Below are 8422 nucleotides of genomic sequence, written 5' to 3' on the forward strand. Positions count from 1 at the left end.
GGCCCTGAGTTAATTAATTAAGAGGGCAAGGAGGATAGTTCAGCCCTTGTGATGGCCTCAAAACGCCTGGGAGGATGAGGAGAGCTGTGGGTACGATGGGTTCCTCCTCCATGTGCTCTGTGCTGTGTTCACAGCCTGCTGAAGCTCAACGTTTAAATCAAACTTTGCAATGACATCTGGTAGAAAGGGGGACAGGGCAAGGGGGAATCTCTTTGTGATGAAAGATTTAGATTAGACATTAGGAAAACATTCTTCACTATAAAGGTGCTGAGGTGCTGGCACAGGGTGCCCAGAGAAGCTGTGGCTGCCCCATCCCTGCAGTGTTCAAGGCCAAGTTGGACACAGGGGCTTGGAACAAGCTGCTCTAGTGGAAGGTGTCCCTGCCATGGCAGGGGGTTGGAGCTGGATGAGCTGTAAGGTCCCTTCAACCCAAACCAGTCTGTGGTTCCATGACATCAGAATTATTGGAAATAAAAGATGTCTGTACCCTGGGTTTGTGTTGGAGAAATCTCACTGTGACCCTGCCCACCATGGAACCACCTCCCAGTTCTGCTCCTCCAAAGAGGTACCTGAAAGGGGCCGAGCCTGGCAAGCACAAACCTGTCCAAGACCTCAGCCCTGCAAAGCTAATGAGGGAGCCAGGAAGGGCCATGGAAACTGCCCTCACAGGGAGAAGCCAGGGTGGGTTTGCACCCTATAAATGCCGGAGCTCCCAGAGGAAGACATCCCTGGGCCAGATGCTGCAGGTTAAAACCAGATGACACAGATATTACACCCTGCAGTAGGATTGTGGAAGCAAAATGGCTTTGTCTTCTTCCACAGCCCTTTCCTCCATGATGGGGACCTCCTCCGGAGGATACTGTCATGGAAGTGCGTGCTGCTGTGACACGAAGGGACCCGTACCGATGGGGATGTGGCAGTGGTGCTGCTGGTGGAGCTGTGGCGGCTGTTGCATTGATGTGACCCTCATGGAAAGCCAGGTTTTGGGCCACCAAAAGCCTCTTGAGACCCTGTGCTGTGCACTGGGAGGGGACAGTGGCCGTGCCAGCCCCGCCAAAGGGACGTGTCCCTTTGCATGCCCCTGAGCTGCTGGGACGTGACCTTGGCTCTCAGCCCTGGCACTTGCTGCATCCTTGTGGTGGGACCAGTGAGCAGAGCAGGGACAATGCCCAGGCGGGGCAGTGGATGATGCAAGTCACCAAGCCCTTGAATGAGAGCCATGCAGAGTATTTCTTCTAATGCCTCCTGTGATTTGGAAGTGACATGTTTACACTTGGCAGAAAGCAATGCTGGATTCTGGCGTCTGAAACACGCCAATGCGTTTTTATTGTGTGTTCATCTGCCCCTGGATTGCAAAGAGATCTTTTTGTAGACATTGTGTGTTTTCCAGTAAAGATTTATAGCTCTTGTTTCTGAAGCTACAAATGTATAGAATGTTTTCTATACGTTAGAAGACATTTATATACAAGATATTTATGACGCCTACCGCTGTAAATACCAATCACCCATTGAAATGTCACAGCCTGAACCAGAAATCGCAGGAGATGTAAAATAGGCTCGAAATGTCAAAGGACAGATGACAACAATATGTTTCTTCCATCCGGGAAAACCATCTTATAACCAATTTCCACTAATCCTGGCTTTCCGGTGGCTGCAGTTAACCCAGTTCTGGAGTGGGATTCCTTTAGAGAGATGTGGTGATGGGCAGCGTGGGGCTGTAACCTCAGGGACTCCTCCAGCTCCTGGGCTGATGCTCCCCTTTAGCATCCCCCTCATCGAGCCCATGTCCCCCCTCTCTCCCCACCTATCACCTCCTCCTGCCCCCCTGCTTCCCACTGCCCTCCCACAAGATGCCTTTGTCCCTTCCCGCGCTGTTTATTATTAAAACCATGTGTTGGAGCAGCTCAGAGCTGCTTCCCGGGGGTCTCCAGGCACGGAAGCAGCAGGTTTCTCTGCAGAGGGGCTGCAGGGGGATGAAATGGGGGGGGGCAGCTCCAGCTCCCCAAGGAACAGGACTCCCTAGGGACCTATTGCTTAGTGGCCTTCTCAAAGCCAAACCCGTCAGTGTCAGCACTGAAGGGGTGTCCCAACGTGTTCTGCCTCCTAATGCAAGTGCTGCCGGCTGGCAGAGCTGCAGCAGCAGTGGAAAAAGATAGGGGCTGATAAGGTGGGTCTGGTTTAATAATGCAGAGGCCAGGCGGGAGGCAGGAGGAGCGGGGCCAGGTCAGAGGCTCAGGGCTGCTTTGGGATGAGGAAGGACTGGGAGGTGATGCTGAGCCCTGAAGAAAAGCAAGGGCAGGTGTTAAACAGGGCTCTGGGTGCTGAGGGTGTCCCAGCTGTGAGGGGTTCTAACTCCATTGGCAGCTTTTCATTCCTCAGACTGTGTAAATGCAGATATAACTGCTCTGGGCTCAGGCAGCAATAAGAATCATGCTGGTACCAGCACATTCCCGCCACCGAGGGGCTGGCACTGCTGTGGAGGTGTAACTCGGCCCACATAATATATAGTTTTCAACCATTTTAATACTTTTCCTCCTCTTTTTAAGCCCTGCAGGGACTCAGCGTTGACTGTTTGCTGGTGCAAAGCTTGCTTTCAGGTTGCTGCTCACCTTTCCCCTGCCCACTGACCCCAGGCAGAGACCAAAGAGCTGCTGGAGCATCCCTAGGGAGCCATTGTCCTCATCCCTCCCTGGGACAACGCTTGTGGCTCCTTTGCAGGGCGCTGGAGGAGCAGAGAGGGGAGGAACTCGGGATCCAGGGCTGCTGGAGGGGCTTTCCAGCTCTCGGTGCAGAGGCTTCCTGCTGCTGCACATCTGGGTTGAGTTTCGCCGCTGGTCCCTCCCTGCGCATCGTGGGGCCGCTGGTGCCGGGGCCACTGGGGCTTGGGGGGCTGTGACGTGGACCCCAGCACTGGGACAGGCAGAGGAGGGTGCTCGGGGACGTCTTCCCCCATTGCATGGGGGGGCTCAGCCCCCATCTTCCCAGCCCTTCCCTGCAGTCCAGCACGAGCCCTGCAGACCACCCAGCACGCAGACATCGCCGGGACCCTCTGGCTCCTTGTCCTTCCACATCACCTCCATCCACCCACCCGCACCCGGGATGCTTTCACTCTCCTATCCCTTCCATTGCCTCCATCCTCCCCTACCCCGTGTCCTGCAGCAGAGAGGGGATGAGCTGGTCCTGTCCATGTGCAGTGCCATTGCCATGCACACACACGCTGCCCTGCAGCACACAGCCCCAGGGACACTGGGAAGATGCTCTGACTTTGCAGAGAGTTCCCAAAACCCTCTGGCTCCCACTCAGCCCTATCACAAAGAGGGGTGTTAGGGGACCCCTAGCAATAAGGGACCACCCCTTACTGCAGTCTGCACAGCCCCAGCACCTCCTACCCCTGCTATGGTCCATTCTCAGCCTGGCATTGGGGGGACAGCAGCTGCCCCCTTGTATTGGCAGCACTGGGAGAGCAGTTCTGGGCTCCTCCTTGACATGGATCCACAGCGACTGGCTCTGGTGAGGAGATGGAGAGTGCAGTGGTATTGCTGCCAGAGCTGCAAAGGATGTTCTAGAGGGGTCCCAGCTCTGCACCCCCAGATGGATGAGCAGGTTATCCTCAGGGACCACTCCGGTACCAACATGGGGTCACATCGGCCAGGGTGGGATGGAAAGGAGCCCCATGGCGCAAAGGTGGGTGCAGTCCATGGGCGTCTGGAGGTCTTCATGGGGGACTTACAGTGGGAAGGGGGAGAGAAGCATCGCAGTGAGCTGCTGTTGGGGTCTCCTCCCTGGGCCACACACATCCACATGGATATTTATACAGGATGGGAGCGGAGCATCCAGCCCCACGTGGCCGTGTGCCTCCCCAAAGCCATCCAGACCCAACACAAATCCAAAGCCTCGGAATGAGCCAGAATAAATATTTTACGGTAAATTACCAAGGCTAATAATTATAAAAATCTGTACTTGTGGCCCGGAGCCAGGAGAAGGTTTCCAAGCAGCTGGGGACCACATGGGTGACAGCCCCTGGCCGGGCTGATGGGCTCCTCCCTGCCCATGGGGCAGGGACCAGGGGGTGGGTGTCCTCCCCAGGTGCTGGGGTTGCTGTGGGGTCTCATGGAAGGAGCAGAGACAGGATTTCCCACAATGGATATGGCTGCTGGGGTTTGGGGAGGCTCTGGGAGCCCTTGTGGCTATTGTATTGCTGATGTACTTAGGGGAGGGTGAAGGACAGAGGAAGAGGAGGCACAGCCCTGGCTGGCAATGGGGTGGGTTCAGAGGTGATTTTTGGGGTGCATCCATCCCTCCTTGGCTGGAAGGAACCAGATCTGCCCTCAATCCCCGCCACCCCCCCCCCAGCTCTGCCCATCCCCAGGGCTGCTGGTCTGGGCTGGTCCCTGATGGGATGTCTCAGTCTGGCCACGTGCTTGGGGCTGGATGAGGTGCGTGCGGGGTGAACATCCCCATCCCTGCCTGGATGGGGACCTGGCACAGGGAGGGACCTGGCACAGGGTGTGGGAAGCTCTTGCCATTTCTTTCCTCTTCTCCAAGCATTAGCTGGGAGGAGCACAGTGAGAGCATGGCATGGGCATCCCTCAGCCCTCCCTTCTCCTTGCAGACCCTGGTGTGACCATCCCCATCATGTCCCCATCTCTGTGCCCACTGCCTGGCCTCGTCTCCTTCCAGATCAGTTTGACTTGAGCAGCCTGACCCCATTCATTGCTCCCCGCTTCCCCCAGCCTCTTTTCCTTCCTCCCTGCCCTGATTCATAGCAGAATACGGGCTGTGGTTCAGGTCAGACATGGCTCTCCCTCGCACCGCTCCTGTGGACCATGACTCAGTCCACGGCGGCAGCATCCGCGGCTCCGGCCCCTCTTGGCTCCGCTCCCACCCGGCACGGCTTCAGCAACAATGGTGTTGGCCTTGAGTGAGCTTACACAGAGCGACAGGCTCCCCCCACACCCGACCGGGCTTGGCTGAGCCAGGGAGGGAATGAAGGGGGGGACACGGACCCATTGCTTGTCCCTAACCAGAGGCTTGGAAGCTGAGCATCCCACCGGCACCCCCGTGGTGCTCCCACTCAACCCCTCCTTGTCTCCGGGGATGGGGATGCCCTGAATCACCCCAGGGCTTTGTTCTGCTCATAGGGGCACACAGCTCCATCCATCCCCTTGTGTGTCCCCCGCATCCCCTGCCCTGTGCTCAGCCCTCCCTCCGTGTGCCTGCAGCGGCAGCCCTTGGCTGAGCGCGGCCCTTGGCTCCCAGCGATCAACAGGAAACGGGAGATGGATTTCTCGGCAAACTGGGCTTTCCATAAACAGTCTGAGGGGCCGACCCGCGACGGCGGGAGCGGCTCAGCGCCGGGGCCGGGCTTTCCAGCTGTTTATCACATTGCTCTGCTCTCGCTTCCTCCCCGGGTCCGCAGCTCAGGGCTCCTCTTCTCCCATGCGCAAATCAGACCTGAGCCCGTCTGATGGGCTGCTGCCGTTCCCAACCCGATGCACTTGGGATGCTCACACTGGGCAGGCAGCATCCCATGGGTCCTGCGCTCCGCTCTGGATGTAAAGTGCCAGAATCCCACCCCAATCCTTTCCAGATCTTAACCCCAGCTCCCTTTGGAGCACATAACCCAGCTCCGTGGCGCTGGGGCTCTCTGCCCCAGGCCAGCCATCAGCTAACCAGACCTCACTGGCACACCAGCCTCCAATTTCTCGGCAATCAGGACTTAAGAAAATACAAGCTGACCCCGAGAGGTGAGACAGGGCTGTGGGGGGGGAGACAGCGCTGGGCTCTCCGCCTGCTTCTCATTAAAGCAGCTTGTTCAGCTCCCCCATCCCGGCCTGGCGAGCTCAGCAGCTCTGGTATTTCCCAGTGATGGTTTGCCCTCCTCAAACAGCCATGAGATGAGAGATTCCGTTGTAGAGCATCCCTCCATCCGCCCGTCCATCCCTCTCAGCAGGACAGAGCTCCTCCATCCCTGTGCACCCTGTACAACCCACACCGGCATCCCCGGGTGCTGCTCCTGACCCAAGAGGCAGCCCCGAGGGCTGCCCCATCCGCATCCCCATGCACACCCCATCCAAGGGACAGCAGGGGCTGTGTTTTCGGGTTGTGGGGTCAGCCAACAGCACGGGCCCCCTTTGCTGAGCCAAACAAAGGGGCTTTCTGTTGGCTCGGGCTGGGGGGGGAGCACGGCCAGTCTGGAAGAGAACCCGCCTGCGTCAGAGGCAGACGGCGGCAGGCCGGGGTGTCTTCCAGAGGGCAGGAAAAGCGGCGGCTGCATGGAGCTGCAGGCGGGAGCTTTGCTGAGGCCAGACCCAGGGACCCTCATCCCTCAGCCCCAGGCTGCCTTTGTAGGCAGGAGGATGCTGGATGCACAGGGACACTGTCCTCACCCCATGGTGCCACCAGGATGCTCGAGGCGCTGTCAGTCCATCGCACAAGCCAAGCGGCTCTGACAAATAGGCTATTCTTTGGCTCTGAAAGGCACAAAAATGGCCCATGGGAAGGTGAGAGTGGGCAAAGAGGTTAAAGCAAAGAGCGAGAGACCTGGCACAACACCAATTCCAGCAGGTCGGAGTCAATGGCAAGTGCTAGCTCTTGGCTCCTCCCCACCGCACCAGGTACAGCCAAAACCTCCCCACAAGGGTCAGCTGTGTGACCACCACAACACAGGCAGCTCTGTGCAGCCCCACAGGAGCTGCTGGCACGGCCGCCGCGCGTGTTCTGGCACTGAAACACACATCCTACTCCATGTGGTGGATGTGCGGGAGAGGGAGTTTGCCTGCAGAGAGGGGATGCGGGTGGTGGGATGGGGTCCGGAACAGGGCTGGCAGGGGAGGTGGGATGCTCGGGTATGGGGCTGGACAAAGAAGAACGCTGCTTGGAAACAGGCTCGAGTGGTCCAGGGCTGTGTTTGGGAGGCAAGCTGGTATGTGGGTGTGCTGGTGTGTGAGGACGCTGGGTTGGGGAGTGCGTTGAAACAGAAGGGTTTGATTTCTTGAAAGGGCTTTTCTGATGGCTTGGAATATAAAATGAAACGTTACCAAAGGGGAAATAAAAGGAGGAAAATCAGCATGAGCTGTTCCTTCCCACCCTGAAAAATCCCCTCTTGCAGTCACATTTTTTGCTTGCTTGCTTGTTTTCCAGCCTGGGCACGAAGCTGTGCCTCAGGGGCTCACATGTCCCCATGCCATGGCCCTGCTGCTGGGTGGGGATGGCCTTTAGGGAGTCACACTGCAGGGATGCTCCTGGCCAGGGATGTGCCAGTGTGGGATGACAGCGGTCCGTTCCCTGGTGTTTGGAGGAAGGAAGAAACCCCATGGATGTAGCTCAGTGCCCAACTGTTGCAGGAGTGCAACCAAACAGCGTCTGATCCTGCAGTGAGGGATGCTCTGGGACCATGAGCTGATTTCCTCAGCCCTGCATCCCAGTCCCCAGTGGGAGCAAGAGGAAGGTTAGCACATAGGGATGCTCCAAGGGTGATTCGTGCCCTCGCACCCAACTCGACATGACAACACGGTTGTGCAATGGGAAGCTCCTCCAGGATTTGCTTTTGTAACTGTAAATCAAAACAGCAGCTTGTCCGTGGCCAGCAATCCCAATGAAGGATGCTTCCAGCCATGCAGGACTTCAGGGACTCCAGCCTGGGCTCTCCATGAGCACAGGCACAGGCGAGGGCTGCAGGAGCTGGAGGTGCTAAGGCACGCGTGGGTCCCTGGCACAGCCCCTGCCTGCCTTGCCTGTCCCTGGGCAGCAGCCAACAAGGATTTGGATCCATATCCCTATTCCCATTGAATTTACCCCTTGCATTGCCATTCTTTATTCTTTCTGGTGGTATTTGGTTTAATTTGTCCCTGGTGAGGTGTTGGAGCCTGCAGGGCTGCAGGGCTGGAGCCATCCCAGCTACAGCCATTGCTATCCCATACCAGCCACCACATCCCCTGTGCAGCAATCCCCATGCAAGGGGCACCCAGGGGTGCAGACACCACCCCCCCACCCCCCCTTGGTATGGTGTTCATCCATCCTGCTCCAAGCATTGCCCCGTCTGCACAACTTCCCAGCTCCGGGAATGCCCTGAGCCGCAGACCCCGTTGGTTGGAGACATTTCACATTCCTCCCAACGCCAAAGGGATATTTTATCAGCGGGGCTCTTTTTTTCCTGCAGACTATTTTCTTTTCATGAAAGCATTAAATGGCCTCAGAGATAAGGAGCAGATTTACAGCAGTTCACACCGAAGCAGCCAAGACACTGGCAAGGAAAAATGCCTCCCCTCGCACGCTCCCCACCCTGGCCGCTTCCTCTCATTCTCTCCCAATTCTCCTGACTCCCACGACAAGCTCTGCCTCCCCGTCCCAGCTCTTCCTGCCCACAGCAGAGCTCGACAGGAGGTCACCCCCTGAGCCAGGGTCTGTGGCATGAGGAGGT

This window comes from Pezoporus occidentalis, unplaced genomic scaffold (assembly GCF_034315485.1).
Source record: "Pezoporus occidentalis ecotype Australia unplaced genomic scaffold, CSIRO_AGI_Poc_V1 ctg142, whole genome shotgun sequence".
NCBI lineage: Eukaryota > Metazoa > Chordata > Aves > Psittaciformes > Psittacidae > Pezoporus > Pezoporus occidentalis.